The 21,557-nt window shown below is 37.1% G+C and overlaps 1 protein-coding gene across 1 annotated transcript in view; it reads right to left on the reverse strand.

Moving 5' to 3' along the window:
- The window catches only part of CELF2 (CUGBP Elav-like family member 2), an 814,024-nt gene that overhangs the window by 768,712 nt on the left and 23,755 nt on the right, over positions 1-21,557 (reverse strand). The gene's annotated exons all lie outside the window — the stretch shown is intronic.

Here is a 21,557-nt window from a genome sequence, read left to right on the forward strand (position 1 = left end):
TTCTTATAACATATACTTAAACTAGTGTTATAGCAGGGAGAGGGGTTGATCTCAGAAAATGAAGTGGCTGCTTATTCTCTTTTATCTTGGCAGTTGTGAAGTGGGTCCTGCAAAACATACACCGTCTGGCTCATGCATTTTGCCAGATGGTTTCCATGCTCTCCTTCCCAACAGGGGTGGGGATACATGGGGTAGGGAACTGGAGTGCAGGAAAAGTGACTCCTTTACTTATCACAGTGCTGCTTGGAAAGAAAACAAAACAAAACAAATAAGCATGCACCATTGGTGGTGATTTAAATGAGACATTCGTGAATATTTTGCTTCTCAAAATTGTGGTTCCCTTGAAGTATTTTTGGATGTTAGTATGACACATGCTTAGATGGGACCTCTCATGTTTTTGACCCACAGGGCTACAGAATCAGGACATAACCGTAGCCATGTTACTGGTGAAAGAAAAAGGAAAGAAAATAGCTCATTTTAATGTAATGTTGAAGTCCTTGAAACTTGAGGTTGGAGCAGCTGAAGTGGGGGACTGAAGCCTTTTGGCCAATCCTATGAACTAAATCCCAAATATCCCCAAATCTCCATTATCCGATCTACAAAGCCTATCCCTCATCTGTATTTCCACCATGGAATGTGATTTTAATCAGAACAGGACATGCAGTGGTGTGGTGAATGACAGTTGCACCATGTATGCACTCTTCCAGAGTTCAGGATGAGAACTCGTGCTTCCCAAGGATAAGTTCCATCAAGTTCTGCAGCCTCCCCTCTACCTTAATGGAAACGAGGGTAGGGTAGAGAAAGGGGATAAGCATTACGGCTCTCTCGGGCAGTCAAGCTCCACCAAGTGATTTCTGGCAACCAATTTGATATTATTTGAAAAGCATCAAATATTTGAAGAGCATTTGGTTATTATTTGATTATGCTTTTAGGGACCCACACTTATTGAAAAGTTTGTTGGTGGTGGACATTCAGTATGAGTTTAAATTATTTATCATCATACAGACACACATATATGTGCACCCATAAATTCACTCACTCAACATGAGCATCCTGAGGATTTGATAAGAGTGAAAAGCCAAATAAATAAATAAATAAATAAGCATGAGACTCAATGGTAGAGAACTGATGATTTCCTACTAAAATGGACAACCTAAGGCAGTTTCTCCCCTTGATTTTACTGTTGCAAGAGGTATGACAATTGACTCATAAGTAAAATATTTTTTTAAAATTAGTAAATACTAATTTCTGCTTCTGGAAAGACAGAGTAGATGTACTTTTTCTTATTCCTCCTGTTGGAATCCCTAACATTATGTATATAACAAACAGAAGAAGACTGTGATAGAATAATTAGAAAGTAAGCAAGGATAAAGAAGAACTCAACAGTACCATCAACCAACACATTTCTTATAGAACATTCCATTCAATAACAACCAAATACACATTCTTTTCAAGCATCTTGGAACATATATCAAGATAGTTTATATCTTGTGACTTAAATGAATCTTAATAAATTTATTTTTAAAAAATTATTTATTTATTTATTCATGAGAGACACACACAGAGAGACAAAGAAAGGCAGAGACACAGGCAGAGGGAGAAGCAGGCTCCATGCAGGGAGCCCAACGCGGGACTCATCCTGGGTCTCCAGGATCACGCCCTGGGCGGAAGGTGGCGCTAAACTGCTGAGCCATCCAGGCTGCCTGAATGGTAATAAATTTAAAGGATTAAAATGATACAATGTGTGTTTGCCCGTCACAATGCAATCAAATTAAAATCAGTATCAGACAGGTAACAAGAAATATCCAAACATATTGAAACTAAATAGCCCAGTTCTAAATAACTTTTGGATCATGAAGAAGACTTGAAGGAAATAAAAAAAATATTGAACTGAATAAAAATTAATATACCATATATCAAAATTTGTTGGCCACAGATAAAGTAGTTTAGAGATGGAAATTTATAGCACTAAGTGGATACATTAGAGGAAAAGTCTCAAATCAATAATCTAGCTTCTCACCTTGAGAACATAGGAATAGCGGAACAAAATAAATCCAAAGTAAGCAAAAGGGGGAAAAAAGGTAAAGCATGGAAAACATTGAAATAAAATCAGAAAGATAACAGAGCTTTAAAAAACAATCAGTAAAAGTGCCAGATGTCTAGCAAGACTGATAAAAAAAAAAGAGTACACAAATAACCAATATTAGAAATAAAATAGGGGACATCACTACAAACTGTGCAGATATCAAAAGGGAAGTAAGAAAATACTACCAATGATGTTACACACAATGTATTTGACCACCTTCCTCAAAAAAGCATCAACTAGCACAATTCACCCACATGAAATAGTTTGAATAGCCCTATACCTATGAAGGAAATGAATGCATAATTTTAAAACTCACAGAAGAGAAACCTCTAGGCCAAGAGAATTTCACTGCAGAAATTTGGAACCCTGATATCAAAATCAAATATGAAAAAAAAAAAAGAATACCAATTCTACAAAGTCTCTTCCAAAAAATAGGAGAAAAAAACTCCCCAATTCTTTTCACAGAGATAGTGCTATCATTATACCAAAATTGGACAAAAGATAGTTAATAAAGAGAAAACTGCAAACCAATATCCCTCCTGAATATAGATATAAAAAATCCTTAATAAAATATTAGCAAATGGAATTCAGCAATATATAAAGAGAATTATACACCAAGACTAAGCAGAGTTCATTCCAGGGATGCCAACCTGATTCAATATTTGAAAATCAATTAATGGAATCTAACATATTAGCATACAGAGAAGAAAAAATGATATTACCTACTGATGTAGAAAAACCATTTGTCAATCATTTTTGATAGAAACTCTTACAAAAACAGGAATAGAGGAAACTTCATTACTTGACAAAGAGGATTACAAAAAATGTGCAGCATACATTATACTTTTTTCTTTCTTTTTTTAAAATTTAAATTCAGGCAGTTAACAAACAGTATATTATTAGTTTCAGGGTAGAGATTAGTGATTCACCAGTTGCGTATAACACCCAGTGCTCATTATTACATCAAGCACCATCCTTAATGCCCTTTACCCAATTATCCCATCCTCCCACCCACATTATGCTTAATCTTTAAAGACTAAATACTTTCCTCCAAAGGTCAGTAGCAAGGCTAAGACGTCTTCTCCCCATTCTTCTTCAGCATGGAGCTGGAAATTTTAGTCAGTTCATTAAGGCAAGAAAGGGAAATATAAAACACGCAGATCAAAATGGAAGAAATAAAAGTGTCCTATTTGCAGATGACATGATTAGCTACATAGAAAACTCTGAAGAATCTACAAAACCACCTAGAACCACTGAGCTCAGCAAGGTTGCAGAATATAAGAGAAAAATATAAAAATTGGGGCACCTGGATGACTCGGTTAAGTATTTGCCTTTTGCTTAGGTCATGATCCAGGTCCTGGGATCGAAACCCACATTGGGTTCCCTATCTCTGTTGCTCTCTCCGTCTCTCTCTCAAATAATTAAATGAAATCTTTAAAAAGATTTTTAAAAATATAAATAATATTTGTATGAACAGAGGGGAACCAAAATTAAGAATACATTTGTAATTGCTAAAAAACAAACAAAAAAACATCTAAAACTTTCAAATACTTAGATGCAGGTCGAACAAAACACTTAAAGAACTTTATGCTGACAACTGCATAACATTAATGAAAGAATTTCAAGGAAGATCTAAATAAATAGAGAGACATACTGTGTTCAAGGACTGGATGATGAAAAATAGTAAAGATGTCAATTCGCATCGTCCCAGCGTGCTGGCCTTTAAAAGACCCACAATATGATTCTTTCCCTCCCATCCCACCCACCGTTACTCGATGTAAACTGCCCATCCAAGCTCCAAAGCAAACTCATCACAGCCCTATACAATCAGATGTGAATTATCAGCTTAGCCCTCCTTCTGGATGTTTTGTGTCTTAAAAGAAACAACAATGATTTAGATGACCCTCCTACTGGTAGGATGCTTGAGGGACATCCGGTTGTCCTTCCTGGGGTGGTGGCTGTAAAGGAGCAGGAAGCCTTCCTTGGACTTCTCCCCTCTGGATTTTAGGGAATGAGGAGAATGGGGCAGGGCTGGGAAAGTAACAAAGCATAGGCTCAGTCTGCCCTTTCCTCTCCTCCAACTCTCTCCCATCTCCCTGTGGTCCTTCTCTAATTTGTGAGTAAATATTTTAATGAGACCATTAATTGTGTTACACTATTTTGTTTGTAAATGTCCTTTGTAATGAAATGAGTTAATCAAATTTTAGCTGCAAATCCCTACCTCCTAATTTTTCATGGATTTAATGCCCTGGCTTGCGCCGCTTGTTGTAACAGGGTGTTTTCCACCAGTGGGCCTCCGTGTTAGCCGTTAGCTCCGTGATGAGAAAGAGGGCAGAGGAGGGTAAAGCATGACTATACTTTGCAAATTAGCTCTTGCCAAAAAGGCACATCTTGTGACCTCAGAAGGCATTATGTGCTTGATTTATCTAGTTCCTTCTACCCAACTGCCATCTTCTTTGTGCCATGCTTTCCTCCCTTTTACTCTTTCCTCAACCACTGGCAGTCAGAGCTCTGCCCCCACAGGCTCAGCTCAATAGTTTTCTCGGTCAGAGCCAAAAGATTTGGCCCAGTCTTAGCTCAGTTAGCCCATTTAAGATTTTGGCCTAACCACCCACCTCCTTACTTTTGACACCTTCTTTTCCTGGTTGCATGAATGCTGCCTCCCTCATTCTCCTTACGATAGAGCTATAAAATGTCGAGTCATAATCTGCCTTTGGGTGGGTCACTGGCACCTCAAGCCTAACATGTCCATCAGTGACACAAATCTGCTTTCCCATTTCAGTTCATGGCTACTCCAATCATCCACTTGTTCAGGCCAGAAACCTGGAGTACCCCTTGATCACCTCTTCTTCCCCCTCCTTACATCTGGTCTGTAAACAAACCCTCCTTGCTTTTCCTCAACATATTTCTAGAATTTGAATACTTCTTCCCACATCTATCATCACCACCCTCATGTACGCCACCTTCACCACTTGCTTGGATCACTGCAATTGTTTCTGCCCTTGTGCTTCATCTCTTAATTCTTAACAGAAAAGCCAGCATGTTTATGTTAAATGGTAGCAGGTCAAGTCTCTACTATAAACGTCTAACAGTTTCCTGTCTCACTTAGAGACAGTCCTTAGGACAGTTTGCACCACTGGCTCATTCTCACCTTATTACATCATCCTTCACTCTGATCTATCCCCACCGGCCTCCTTTGTCCTCTTGGTCATGCCAAGCAGACTCCTGCTTCAAAGCCTCATGCTTGTGTTTGGTTTTCTCTGTCTAAATGCTCTTTCAAGGGAGTAGCATGGCTGATTTCCTCATGTCAGACTTCGGAGAGTTACCTGAGGTCCTTCCCTACCACCTGTGGAGAAGCTGAAAGCTCTCATCTCAAACACATCATCTCTCCCATTCCTATTTTATTTGTTGTCAGCAGTACTTATTTCACATTTGACTTAATCTTACTTAGTGCCTTTTGCTTCTACTAGGCTGTGAGTTCAGTGGGCAGATATCTCTGTCCTTTCATTGCTCTGTTTATAGCACCAAGACTAGTCCCCAGCATACAGAATCACAATAAATGTTTCTATGTGGACTGAATGATTATTTTCTTTATCTTTGTGTCTCTCCATCTCTCTCTCTCTCTCTCTCTCTCTCTCTCTCTCTCTCTCTCCCCCTTTGTTGTGTGTCTTCTCCATTCCTGGCTATTCTTTCCTTCCTCTGCTTCATGTATGTCCCAGGAATTTCTCCTGGGTGCTCTTATCTTTTCTTTATTATGTTCCTTTCCCTTTCCTTTTTCCTTCCACCTGCTTCCCTTCATCACGGATCCCTGACTCCAAGGTACTGTCATCTTTCCTTCCATCTTATACTTCTAATGGGCCCCTGACTATTGTTAGGGGTGCTACACACTTAGATCCTGCAGGGCAAGAGATGATTTCAGTACTGTTTATCATAAACGTCTTGAGTTTCCTTCCTGGGTTATAGAAACAAGTTTCTGTGTTCTCTTTCCTTTTTGTCTGATAACCTTCTAAGGGGCAAGAATCGTACACTGTTCATATTTGTATTCATCTATCCTTTCCTCCTTCCCTCCATCCATCCATGCATTCACCAACAGATATGTTTGGGTACCCACTATATGTCAGGCCTTTTTCTAAGGTGCTGAGATTGCAAAGTTTAGGTAAAAACTGAGATGGCATTAAGGGCAATCAGAAGAGCTCAAAGGTTTCAGGTTATGAAGATCAGGGGCACAGTGAAGAAGAAACCATTGAGGAGGCTACTATTGTACCATAGGCAAGAAATTAAGGTAGTTTCTTTCTTTCTTTCTTTCTTTCTTTTTTCTTCTTTATTCTTTCTTTCCTTTCTTTTCTTGCTTTGGGCGTTTACGTTCTTTTATTTCTTTCTTTTCTTCGGGTTTCTTTGCGTTTCTTTCTTTCGTGATTCTTGCTCTGCTCTCTGCTCTCTCTCTCTCTCTCTTTCTTTCTTTCTATTTATTTATTCACGAGAGAGAGAAAAAGAGAGAGAGAGAAAGAGAGAGGCAGAGACCCAGGCAGAGGGAGAAGCAGGCTCCATGCAGGGAACCCTACATGGGACTCGATCCAGGGTCTCCAGGATCAGGCCGTAAGCTTAAGGCGGCGCTAAACCACTGAGCCACCCGGGCTGCCCTACGGTAGTTTCTAAAGGAGGAAAAGCATGGGTGGAAATAAGTAGCCAGATGTGAGAGATATCCAATAAATGACTTACCAAGAATAGTCTTTCAATAGTATTTACTGAATGAATGAAGAACTTGATTTGTCATAGAAGGAAAGAGTGGCTTCTAAGAATTTAGGACTTGAAGTTGCATAGATATGAGTTTAAATCCCCCCCCCCCCCAAGTTCCTCTGTTTGCTAGCTGTATGGCTGTGGGCAAATTATTTAATCTCTCCAAGTCTCAATTTCCTTAGCTGGAGATAAGGGCAAAACCCACCTCATAGGGTTTTTTCAAGGATTAAATGAGGTAATAGGTGTAAAGTGAACAGTATGGGGTCTGGCACAAACTAAGTGCTATTTACATTATTATAAACATTTAATGCTATTGTTTAAAGAGTGACAAATGGATTCTCCTAACAGTTGGAAATATCTCCCACTCAAATAGAAATAAATAAAAACATTTATTTCAATTATATTCCTTCTCATTTTTCACGGTATGTGAGGATACAAGGAGAAAACGCCTACAGTCCACAGAAAGTGGATCAAGTGTAACTAGTGAGTTTGCTCTGCTGGGATAGAAGGGATCACTGTAGAACACAGCAAACAGAAGTGCCCGAGTCTGTCTGTCGCCCGTCTCTCTCTCTCATTGTCCATGTTGCTTTAAACAAAAAGGGTCGTGTAGAGTCATTTCAATTATGGTATTGCCAGAGAGCAGTGGATAACTATTTCTTGTGCCAGAAACTTTCACTTGTTTTTTTAAAGGAAGGGGAGAAAGCGGGAGATGCTCAGGGGAGAAGTTCTGGTCGCCCATGGACCCTGCTGCCTGATTGAATACAGGGAACATTCATTAAAACATGGATGGTTTTCTAACCACCTTTGAGGTCCTCAATAGACAATATCTACTTTAGTAACCTTATGTTCTATACCAGTGCTTAGTTATTTTGAGATACGAGTGGAAAGGGTAATTTTATTTTCAAGGCCACACAGCAATTTGCTAATATGACCCATAACTATCTAATGTTCCATAATAATATGAAATTTTCTATTTTTCTTATTTACAAAGAGATACATCTTTTAATGGGGCAAGGTAGATTTTGAATGCAATCCTTGATTGCTTGTGGACTAATATTAACTTAAAATAATTCAAGAAGATGGTATCCTAATCTTCCCTAGTTTTGATTTTCTCTATTGTTCTCTCTATATATAAATCCATAAATTTTTTGTATAGATAGATCCATTTAGTGTTTGTCTAGGATATCAAAAGCCCAGAGTTTAATCTTGCTGTGCCTTTCATAGATGTGTTTGATAGTGATTGTAATGTTTAGGTGATAAACTATGAGAACATGGACTGGGCCTTTTACATATTTTATGTACTCCTCTCTTTTCTCCCCAAGGTCAATTATAGTTCAGAACATGTAATAGATGCTCAACAAACCCTCACTGATGGGTTTAGTGTTTATGAGAACTCTACTGTAGAATATCATGGGAAGGAAGTTTGATAGATGTATAAAGAAGAAATTGTCAAATATCCCACTCATGTATCTATTGCTTTCTTTTTATGATGACTGGAATAAATCCATCAGCTTTTCTATGTAATGTTTTGATACTCCTACTTGTAAGATAAGATATTAGAAAGTGATTGTCTCTAATATTAAGAGAACTTGGGATGTATGGTGGTATCTCACAATGCTCATTTCCTTGGGAATGATCAAAGACATTGGGTTACTCTTAATGCTTTACTGATCAGTAACAAAATCTACCGAAAGCTAGGTGTTAGGAAAAGAAGTATTTATACCAACTCAACTTTAAAGGAAAACATTTTTAATTCCAATATTTCAAAATCCTTCTCCATTTAACTTGTGACAACTACACCTTTTTATCCTTTCGTCTTTTTTTTTTTAAGATTTTATTTAATTATTAGAGAGACAGAGAGAGAGAAAGAGGCAGAGACACAGGCAGAGGGAGAAGCAGGCTCCATGCAGGGAGCCTGATGTGGGACTCAGATCCTGGGTCTCCAGGATCATGCTCTGGGCTGAAGGTGGCGCTAAACCGTTGAGCCATCTGGGCTGCCCTATCCTTTCTTTTTAAAGGAAAAACAGTAAACTGGACATATGGTAATTCTTACAGATGTTCTACATGGTACAAGACTGACCATTCATTCATTCATTACTTCGATGTTCATGAAGCAACCCTTGCTCTGTGCCACACAAAAACTGTTCTGTATTTGATAAGTTAATCCCCTCTTGGGGGAGATATTAGAATAAGCCTCTCAGGATTTTATGGTACTGATGCTGTAGGGGTCCTAATAACAAAGACCCATTGCATCTCCATGAGACGGCAATATATATTCTGCTCTGGGCTGTCAAGGAAAGCTCAGGAGTAGGCTGGCACAGTGGTATTTTCTAGCCAGAAGAAACATCATGAGCAGGGCTTGGTGGAATTAGCCTATGGCTTGGTAAGGAATTCATAATTTTGCTAAAGGTAGTGAGGTTTAATTTATTTTGTCATAAAATATACATAACATACGATTGATAATTTTAATCATTTTTAAGTGCATGGTTTAGTGGCATTAAGTATATCCACACTATGTGCAAATATCACCACCATCCATCTCCAGAATTTTTTCATCCTATAAAGTCAAAACTCTGTACCCAGTAAATAATAACTCTTCATACTTCCTTTACCAAGCCCCTGGCAACCATCGCTCTACTTTGTGTCTCTATAAACCTGACTAAAATAGGTTCCTCATATAAGCGGAATGATACAATATTTGTCCTTTCTTTTGTAATTGGCTTCTCTCACTTAGCACAACGTCTTTAAGATTTATCCATGTTGCAGGATGTGCCATGATTTCCTTCCTTTTTAATGGTGACTAATATTCCATTGTGTATATAGATCATTATTTATTTATGCATTCTTCTGTTGCCAGACACTTGGGTTGCTTCCAACTTATGGATGTAGTGAATAATGCTGCAATGAACATGGAAAGTACATATATGTCTTTGAAACAGTGATCTCATTTCCTTTGGATATATACTCAGAAGTGCAATTGCTGGATGATATGGTAATTCTATGTTTAATTTTTTGAGGAACTGCCTTACTCTTTTCCACAGCAGCTGCACAATTTTAACATGCCTAAATGAGGTTTGATTTGTAAAGGATTTTAAAGCTAGTGAGAGACTGATCATTTGGTGTAGAAAGCTCACTGCCTGCTGTGCAGACGATGGACGAAAGGCAGGAGAGCTGGCATTAGGATGCTGGTAACCAGCTTAGCGATGAGGAAGATGTCAACTAAGGCTGGCCCTATGTGGATGAGGACAGATGATGAGTTGCAAAGATTCTTAGAGAAGTACAATCAAGTGCTTAATGAAGCATTGTTTTAATGGCATCACCAATAATGGTGCTCCAGCCCAGCCACAGCAGAAAATTTAGGAAAGAATAAACCCTAAACCATTAAAGGAGTTGCCTGGGAAGGGGTGGGGAATAGAATAGCAGAAGAAGTAGTGAGAAGAAAAGAGAGAGGAAGGGATATGAAGAGGAGGAGACAATAGAACAGGGAAATCCAAGGAAAAAAAGGAAAAAGACCAGAAGAAACTGATCCTATGAAGAGGTTGATGAAAAGATGATCGTGTAGTCATACATGTCACAGAACTTTTTAAAAAGCTGACAAAGATGTACTTGAGAAGTGGTGGACAAAGCAAGAGTCAAGAGAAGTATATGCACTTCTCAAATAAGAATTGGATAGTTATAGGGCAGCCCAGCTAGTCAACTGGATCACTTATTCAGCTGAGCAGAAAATCACACTGGTTTGCGTGTGAATGTAAAATGCACTTTCATTTTAGAGATGAGAATAGGAATTCACATTCTGTAAGGATTCACAAGTCACAAAAGTAAGAACACCAACATAAACAGTTTGGGAAATGGATTTCTTGCAGTTGAGCTGAGAAAAATCCTAAGATTAGAAATACAGTCCAGTTACCACCCATATTCAGGGATACACAGGGTCATCAACTTATAAGTGTGATTAGAATGGAAATTATCTTCCTGATGATACTGAAGAGTAGGAGAAAAAGAGTACCAAATGAATTTGAGACTATTCCTAGTGCAGACGCTGCTGGAAACCTCATTTAGCCATATTTTCAAATGGATATGCTATGCAAACAAGTATAATTTCTGTGCAAGACAATCCTGCATTTATTGAATGTGTCTGGATGAAGTTTTTGAAACACACTGAATAAAATATATTGAATAGATTGTAATGTTAGTGAAACGGGCTGGATTGAAGTATCTAGACGCATTTGTTTGCTCTGCTGGGGAAGCCTGGTTGCCAAGCAAGTGCCTCTAACCTTGACCTTGGAAGACAAACTGCCTCAGAGAAGGAGGAATCAAGTGGTTTTCTAGCTGTGATGATATTTAAGTTTTCTTTAGCCTATCCCCCTATAGACATTTAAATAGTATTGATTTTCTTACAATAGTCACTGGGGAGCAAATAATGACTAATTTTATGAAAACTTCATATCATCTGCCCAACTACAGCTGTATTTTTATGTGACCTTTTCATTTTTCAGTTTGGGAGGTCATCTTTTGGAGGTGAAACATCTCAGGTCCTAAGATGCTTCCATTTGAATTAAAGTTTATTTTCACTTCCAAGTAGCCTTTCTTTATTAATTCCCTTGGGCGAATTTTGTCAATTTCTATTTCTTGGTTTCCGCCTGCTGACAAGCCTATTTACCTCTCAGGATTCAGAGATGGGAAAGAGATGACCATTCTCAGCCCAGAGCCTTGCCCTAATTTTTAACCTACTCACATATTCCTACTAGCTTCCCTTCCTCCTCTTCCTCTTCTGTACTCTTTGTAGTGCATGGTTTTGGGGTTGTTTTTTTTCTACATTAATGTGTGTGTGTGTGTGTGTGTGTGTGTGTGTGTGAATAATTTCCAATTTATTGTGTATATGCTCTTTCCATGGCCAGATAGACTATAGGTTATACTCTCTGGAATAATGGAAGGCATTTTCGTTTTTTAGGGGTTTTTTTCTTCAAAATCATCAAAGACAGGTTTATCTCCACAGAGAATACCCATTAATGTTTTCTATTGAATGAAGTCCAAAAGAACAATCATAGTAAAACTTTCTGCTGCAGACAAGGGCATCTTCCAGAGAATAGTCATGTTAGAATAACTGGTAGATGTCATATGATAATAGAGAAAAATGATTTCTACTTATGGTAATTTTGCAAGTTTTAAAACTAAAATTTCTAATCACATTCCTTCCCCCTATATCTTTTGATGACAAAATTATTTCCAATTTAGGCAAAACTGACCTACTCTTTGGTAATTAGGCAAGCCAAAAGATTCACATTATCCATGTCTTAATATCAAATGGACATATCCGAAGAAATGGTGAACAATTCATTTAAATTCAGGTGTTTTAATAGTTTTTATTTTTTTGATAAGATGATAGAAGTTATTTTCCCCATGACATGTCAGAGAATTTTATTGGAAGAATCATCAAATGTGATTTTTTAGGTAATAAAGGTTTATGAGATTCAATAATGTTATAAAATACTGCATCCCTTCTAACATCTGAGTCTCTTTGCCAAATAGTTACAAAAAAGGAGTGTTCCTTCTAAATATTGGCAAGATTTATTTATTTGTGATACATAAATAACCCCAAATCTAGGATATACTCATGTAAATTAAAATTTTTAAATTAAGGGAAATGGATGGGGAAAAAAGTTATTTTCCTGAGATTCTAGAGCTCACCAGCTTACTTAATTAAAATTCTGTTCCTGAAATCCTGCCATTTTACTAATTTCCCCCATATTTTGTTTTTATGGACAAGCCACAGGAAACATGCTAGCACAAATTGCTCTCAAGTAATTCATGGCCTACTTTATGACAAATTTCTTCAGAATATCAAAAAGCCCAAACATTGCCAAAAAATTAGCAGAAAATTTTGGTCTCTCATGCATTGTTGACAGTCTTCACCTAGAATTGTTAGTTTTACATGACTGGCTTGTATAAAAATCAAAACAGTGAAATCCAGCATTTCTAATACATGTTGTATATTCACTCAGTGATATGAACAGTTAAGGGGCCCTAAGTGAAATTATTAAATAATGTAAATAAACAAATTAGTGAAGAAACATGAAAACTACAATATGATTGGACATTGTCAAAACAATAAATTCTAGACTAAGCTGACATTGAAAAATCTGTCCCATTTTTAAATGATCAGTGATAAGTATAAGTATACCTAGGATGTTCTAATTAAAATTCTGAAATCCTAGGGGTTTCAACTGCTTGGTTGGTGCAGTCAGTTAAGCATCTGGCTCTTGGTTTGGGCTCAGGTACTCATCTCAGGGTCATAAGATGGAGTCCCGAGTTGGGCTCTGTGCTCACCAAGGAGTCTACTTAAGATTCTCTCCCTCTTTCTTTCTCTCTTCCTCTGCGCCTCCTTCCTATTCTCTCTCTCTCTCTCTTTAAAATCTTAAAAAATAATTCTGAAATCCTAGGGCCATTTGTCACTCTACATAAAGAATTTTACAGAATTAACACATTTGGCCTATTTGTAAGAAAGATGCTTTATAGCACTGAGGTGCCATTCGTATTAAGTTGAATTATTTTCAACCTTCAGTGTTAGGTGAAGTGGATTTTTGGTGAAAAAATTGGTTTGAAAATAAGTTATTCATCAATGAGATGTTATAAACGGCTGGAAGCTGTTTTACAGGGCTGAAGGTTTGGAATACATACCAGAACCCTGTCCTGATAATTCAATGAAGGAAGATTTAACAGGTCTTCCACAGCTTTGTTTGGAAATTGGTTACCATTACCATTCCCTACTCTCAACTTTGCTACTTATAGTAGGGAAGGAGATTCAGATGTATTATCTCTATGCCTTTGTTGGGAACTTTGACCTTTCCTCTCTCTTATGTGGGTTTTCCAAGCTTTGAAGAGGAATAATTGAAAGATGTGGTATCAAATGCAGTCCTAGTTCAACAGCTGCATTTTTTTTACTGATTCAGAATCATGTTATCTTGGTCAATTAATCTTTGATCAAAATGGCAAGAATACACTATGGAAAAAAGTGTCTTTCTCAAATGGTGCTGGGAAAACTGGCAGCTACATGCAAAAGAATGAAACTGGACCGCTTTCTCACACCATATACAAAGATGAACTCAAAATGGATTAAAAACCTAAATGTGAAAACTGAAACTATAAAAATCCTAGAAGAAAGCACAGGCAGTAATATCTCTGACATTGGCCATAGCAACATCTTTCTAGATTTGTCTTCTGAGCCAAGGGAAACAAAAGCAAAAATAAACTATTGGGAGTATTTCAAAGTAAAAAGTTTCTACCCAGGAAAGAAAATAATCAATAAAACTAGAAGACTACCAAATGGGAGAAGATAATTGCAAAAAAACAAATCCAATAAATGGTCGGTATCCAAAATATGTAAAGAATTTAAACCACTCAACACCAAAAAACCCCCCAAAAAACAAAAGAACCCACAAAAAATCCAATTAAAGAATGGACAGAAGACATGAACATTTTTCCAAAGAAGACATAGATAATCAAAAGGGACATGAAAAGATGCTCAACATCACTAATCATCAGGGAAATGCAAATCAAAACCATTAATGAGCTATCACCTCACACCTATCAGAACAGCTAAAATCGAAAATACAAAAAACAAGTGTTGGTGAGGATGTGGAGAAAAAAGAACCCTCATGCACTGTTGGTAGGGAATGCAAACTAGTGCAGCCACTGTGGAAAACAGTATGGATGTTCCTCAAAAAAGCAAAAATAGAATTACCAGATGATTCAGTAATTTCTCTACTGGCTATTTACCCAAAGAATATGAAAACAGTAATTTGAAAAGATATATGGCACTCCTCTGTTTATTACCACAGTATTCACAATAGCCAAATTATGGAAGCAGCCCAAGTGTCCATCAATAGATGAACTGGTAAAGAGGATGTGATTATATATATATATATATAATAAACTGATATATATATTAGTTATATATATTATATATTAGTTTATTATATATTATATATATAAATAATAAACTGATATATATATATTAGTTTATTTCCACTTGGGGGATTTTTGTCTCACCATAAACTGTTCACTGGAATTTGCTTATTTAATTAATAATATACTAGCTTGCATTGTTATATAAGAGACACCATGCAATGAAAAATTGTTAAACAACAATAGAGCCCTAAAAATATCACAAATAAAAGTTTGTGATCTTTATATTACAAACGCAACTTAACTGGGGCACCTGGGCAGCTCAGTGGGTCTGCCTTCAGTTCAGGTCACTATCTCAGAGTCTTAGGATCAAGCTCCTTGTCCGACTCCCTACTCATTGAGGAGCCTGCTTCTTCCTCTGCCTTGCTTGTGCTCGATATCTCTCTGTCACTCAAATCAATAAATAAAATCTTAAAAAAATGCAACTTAACTTCAATTTCTTATTCTTATGTTGAATTATTTGCTACAAATAATTTATAATTTAAAGGGTTAATTTAAAGGGTTATGCATAAAGACCATCATTACTAACTCATTTGGCATTCCTTAGAAGACCTTTAATCATGATGTATTAATTGGGTAGAAATGTGAATATAATATATAATTTCTAAGTGATTCCATTATAATTTATCAGTTAAGTAGTCTATTGTAATAAAAAAATAGTCTATTGTTATTTCAATATCTTCTCAAGTATCATCAAAGTATAATGTTTTGTTTCTTAATTAAACAGCCAAAGTTAAGGAAATAACCAAAGCATATTTCTCTCTCCAGAGGATACAGTAGAAGAATCTTCAGTAGGAAGTTAATATTATGAAAATCATGAAAAGCGCATCTAAACCACCCACGGTTAATAACATAAACAAATGTACTGTGGTGTGTTTGATTTGAAATTTCTGGAGGTTAATGCATAAACCTTCAGAACCACTCCAATCCATGAAAGACCAGACCAATCAGGCTGCAGTTTGGCTTCTTAAGTAGCTGAGACATAAGGTGGGGGGGATATTTTGACTACAGATATCCACCCAGCCTTATGTGGCATCAGTTCCTGACATGGTCACTTGACCCTTCTATAATATAGATTCTATATCTGTGTTGTAAGTGAGACACTGGTAACTTGTATATAATGATAATGAAAGAAATTGAAAATGCAAACCAAGAAGGGGTGTCTGGAAAGAACATGTACTCTACATGTTGTTCTCTGAGAGACATTCCAGAAACTGTAAGAAAAATCATCTTATTTCTGAAACAGACTCACCCTTATGTCTCCAACTGGAAAATGCTTGCACATTCTCTAGTCAAATGAAAAACATCCCTAGACAGACACTAGAAGAGGATATTTCATTTTATACTAGGTGGAGTGAAGAGAGGATGGAGAAAAACACAGTTGATCTATTTATCAACTTGTTGCTTTGCGTTTTTGTAATCATTCCTTTCTGTTCCTTCTGGTATTTACTGGCCTTTGGCTGACTAATTCTTCCCCGACACTGTTGGATCTTTCTGCTTTTAACCTCCTGGCAACAACTTCCTAAATTAATATGTGAACAGCAGGACAACAAACAGGGGGATGTTTACCTAGATTACTTTGAAAAAATACAGCAGTGTAACGATAGTAAACAATAAATAAAATGATACGTACGTAATGGTGTGAAATGTGTAAGTTACTTTTGAGTAGAAGACAAAAAAATACAACTTATTATGAAAGACTCGTTTGAGGTCTGAGGGTTAGCAGTTTCTGTCTCTAAATCACAAATAACTAAATCATTAATAGATTTAATAGATATTTATATTAGATATATTTAATAGATATTTTTAATAGATATTTAATAGATATAGGTATTAATAGATCACGAGAGAGGCCAGTATCTAAACTTTCCTGTGTGTGTGTCTGTGTCTGTGGATAATCAGCAACAAAAGGGTAACGCCTGGGCTCCTTGCTTCTGTGTTCATAGTGCCTGTTCATTGTCTTTCTTATTGCTTTGTCTAGCCCAAATTCAGCAGCTAGATGATGAGGGCCCTCAATTCCTCACTACTGGCTCTTCCACACACTCTTAGAGTCTCTCTGACCTTTCCAGGAGAATAAAGAGGATAATCCTGCAGAAGCTCTAAGGTTTCTTCATTTTCCAGATGCTGTTATTCTACATTTCTATGATTCTAATTCTACTCCATGCTCTAATGGATGCAATTAACTCATTTTAAAATGGTGTCTTTCTTCACATGACTGCCAAGTATAGAATCTAAAAGTTTCTGATCACAAACACTGATGATTATGTGGGTGATTTCACTTGCTCTCTTGTATTTCTCTACATTGGGATCCTCGTATTTCATTTATTTATTTTTTACACAAACGACCTTTCTATTCATCCTGATTATGCTGAGGTTCTGAAATCTGGCTTTGCACTCGTATGCCTCGCTTGGAGATGGACAGGATGGGTGCTGTTAACTTCAGTGACAACGGCTGCAGCCCTTCTGGGAGCATTCTGGGAAAAGGTGCTATATAAACACAAAGCACTCTGCAAAGATGGTCTTATTCATCCTCCTAACATCTCATGAGGTGGGTGCACTGTGAACATTGTTAATACAAAGCTGCCAGTGCCACAAATAGAACAGAGATGATTTTCACTCACCGCGTGAGGAATGACAACTTTTTCCTCACATTTCTTAAGGGGAATTATCCATTGGATGGCTTTGTGAATGCCAGTCTGTATGTATCTGTTGGATAGCTCACAAATGTGACCTAAAGACTTGTTTGCAAGAAAAGCAATATCCCGAGCTTAAAAGTTTATACATATGCAGGTGCCTCTTACTGCAGACCAAATTGAAAAAAAGGTTAATGTGGTATCCAGAAATAAAAATGTGTAGAACTGCTTATAGGGAAGAGCATCTGTTGAGTAAGGAAATGAATACATGTTACCTCTGGACATTCATACCTTACAAATGCAGGTCCTTGGTATTACTCATCATTGCTTTTAACATTTTAATAAAGATTATGCTGTAACAACATGAATTTTATCATAGCAATAAGACTCAGAAATGGCAGTCAATGTAATTAAATCTATTATCAAAGACTGAGTAAGGAGTTAACTCTTAGGTGAAGCCAATCCCCTTAGCAGACCACGTAAAAATTATTGCTCAAATGCCCCAGTGAAATGTCATAGTGTCCCTAGAGGCCAATTCCTGGCAGCATCAGAAAAAGTACATAAAGAGATATAAAGTACAGGCTGCCCATAAAGCATTACCAAGAAGCTATCTAAAAGAAAAATTCAACAAAAGGGATCATACTTTCAGTGGAAAATACCCTTTTCCTTGTGGGAGATTTGGAAACAGGATTTTAAAATAAAACCCATATCCAGAAAAGCAGATATACTGCTTGCCTAATTATGAGGTGTACTAATTAAGAATGGCATTTTACAATATATGACGGTATTTTATTTGGTATATTTCATTTTTAGACTCTTCACCTGTTGGAAGTTGAGTCAAACTTTGGTCATTAAAATGCACAAACGTGGCTAGCTGCATATAGATCTGAGCATGGCTCATCTCCCTAACCAACCAAAAGGTCATAAGTACATTAGTTGAAATCCATCTTCAGAGGAATAAAATTTTATTACTTATGGAGTTAAGAAGAAAATGTTTTCTTTATAGAATACTTTGAATTGTTTAATTTGCTGCATTGTGGGGTCCTCCTTTCAGTGAACAAACACAGGTGGAGGGACTCGCCTAGTTGGTAGAATGTATAAAAAATAAAATTGATCTTAAAAAGACTTGACTTCTATTTCATTTCACTACCAAACTAAGCAAAACCAAAGACATAGATAGCAATCTTAAAATTGTCTTTAAAAAACAGGTTGATTTTATTTAAGGGCAAATAAATGTGACTTTTCCATATCTTGAGGATGATCAACGGCTCATAGAAAACTTTACTAGGGATACCTGGGTGGCTCAGAGGTTGAGCGCCTGCCTTCGGCCCAGGGTGTGATCCAGGAGTCCGGGATCGAGTCCCACACGGGCTCCCTGCATGGAGCCTGCTTCTCCCTCTGCCTGTGTCTCTGCCTCTCTCTCTTTCTCTCTCTCTCTCTCTTTGTGTCTCTCAAGAATAAATAAAATCTTCAAAAAAAAAAAACTTTACTCACTCTTTGGTTCGTGCATTTCTCTATTTACATACTGGATTTATGTACATACTTAGACATTGAACTCCTAGCTTTCCCAGAAACGATGTTCTACATAGCCTATCTAATTCGGTTTTCAGAGTGCTTTCTGAGAGCTTCTTGCTATCTTTTCCATCCTACAAATGAAGGCATAGATGCTTAGGGAAGTTAACTCATGATATCTTAGATTGTAAGAAGGAGGGTTTGCTTTGAACCCCAGTTGACTCCAAAGTTTATGCTCCTTTTTACTCTATCAGTGTTGACCAAACTGTTTTTAACAAATGATTTATCCTAATTGTACTTCTGAGATTTCAACTTACAGGGACAAATGAGTGATGACTTACAGTGGTCAAGGCCACTGGAGGGGGTTTTTATTACTTAGGGTATCTGAGAGAAGGGGGCCCACTGGGTCATGCAGGACTGCATAGGGAAGCATGGCTTTGGTCAAGAGCAGGAGAGAAATGCATGGCCCAGAGCCTTCATTGTATTTTCCAGAGGAAGGAGGATATAAGGCAGGTTAAGCACACCACAGCCTTAGGACTGGATAGTTTGAATAATTTCAGCAGGCTCCAGGCTATAGAGATGATCCGTAGTTGTCTACTACCTGGCCCTGGAGTGATGTGGGGCAGGGAAAACACTGGTCTGGTGTGTGAGTCAGAACACACACAGAGAAATCACAAGCATACAGCGGAATGAATTATTAGGAAGATAATACACTGATGACCAACACCCCAATAAAGAAATAGTAATTTACCCATTCCTTCCTCCTTGAAGGTAGCTATCATGTTGATTTTTAACATCATAGTTTGGTTCTGCATATTTCTGAACTTCATACAAATGAAATCCTACAGTATTTATTCTTTTGTTCAACACTGTTTGTAAGTGACATCTATATTGTTCTTATAGGATTGGTTTGTTCTTTTTCATTATCCCATATTTTTCCATTAAATGACTATATTCTCCATTCCATTATTTTAGGTATTTGGAATATTCTAATGTTTTGACTATTTAAGACAGGCCACTATAACTATTTTTACATGGCTTTTGGTGTAATGGAAAGTATGTGTCAATTCAACTTTAGAATGTAAGTCAAACTTTTTTTTTTTTTTTTTTTTTTTATTTATGATAGTCACAGAAAGAGAGAGAGAGAGAGGGGCAGAGACATAGGCAGAGGGAGAAGCAGGCTCCATGCACCAGGAGCCCGACGTGGGATTCGATCCCGGATCTCCAGGATCGCGCCCTGGGCCAAAGGCAGGCGCCAAACGGCTGCGCCACCCAGGGATCCTAGTCAAACTGTTTTTAAACTTGTTGCTCCAGTTTCTAGACTACCAGAAGTTTTGAGAGTTCCACATCCTCTCCAAAATTTGCTGTTTTTTTTTTTTTTTAATTTTTAGCCATTGTGATGGGTTTATGATAAGCACTATTATGTTGTGGTTTGTAATTTGCATTCTCCAATAAAAATTAAACTGAGCACATTCTTAAAAAAAAAAAAAAAGAAAGAAAAAGCAAGTAGCTGGGATGTAGACAAGGGATATGTTTGTATGTGACAGATATGTTTGCAGGTATTACAGTCTGAATGTGTTCCCTCCAAATTAATATGCTGAAGTCCTAACACCCAATATGATGATATTGGGAAGTGAAGCCTCTGGGAGATGGTTAGGTCATGTGAGCGGAGCCCTCATTGAATGAGATTAGTGTTCTTACAAAAGAGACCCCGGAGAGGTCCTTCTCCCCTTCTATGACATGAGAACACAGGGAGAAGTTGCCAGCCATGAACCAGGAATAAGGTCCTCACTAGAACAAGACCATGCTGGTGCCTTGATCTTGGACTTCCCAGACTCCAGAACTATGAGCAATAAATCTCTATTGATTAGAAGCAATCTGATCTGAGGTACTTTTAACAGCAGTCCAAACAGTCATCTGGAAAGTTTACTGCCTTTAGGAATTAGCTAAGCCCAGGGGGGAGTAGTCAGTCAAAAATTAGCAAGGCCCCTCAGGGTGTCAAACCATCATAAAATACAGGAAAAATAATCCCATCATTGATTAAAGAAGAAAATTGTCTTTGGTATACATTTGATAAATCATGCAAACTTTATACTTGGTTTGAATATTCACAATGCCTATTAGCATATTTAAGTTTGCATGAAGTCCTACAGTAAAGTAACCTTTTAACACTGTTTAACCCAGAGTTCCTTAAATTGATTTGACCCAACACCTATTAACATTTAGCAGAACATTTATTTTATGAACTACAACTTTTTAACTTTTTTCATATTTTAAATTGGGTGGTTTTATAAATCTGTCATTGAACATTAATTATAACATATATTTCATACACTTTGTGTATTGGTGATAATTTCTAATGCTAAAAAAATACAATGTGCATTGAGGTATTTTGAAACAATTATTATTCTAAACAGAATTTTCTCCTATGCGATGAAAGGTTTGAATATAACCAACCATTTCCAAAATGGGATCATCTCCTCAAAGACATTTACTATGTAAACCCCTTGCAATTCTTTTTCAGAGACAGTGAATATATGTGCACAACAATACTGTTCACCTACTTCTAGCAATTCCTGTAATGCTAACTCCTATATCTTCTTTAAAAGATGGGAAAATGATTC

This window comes from Canis lupus, chromosome 2 (genome assembly GCF_011100685.1).
Source record: "Canis lupus familiaris isolate Mischka breed German Shepherd chromosome 2, alternate assembly UU_Cfam_GSD_1.0, whole genome shotgun sequence".
Classification (NCBI taxonomy): Eukaryota; Metazoa; Chordata; class Mammalia; order Carnivora; family Canidae; genus Canis; species Canis lupus.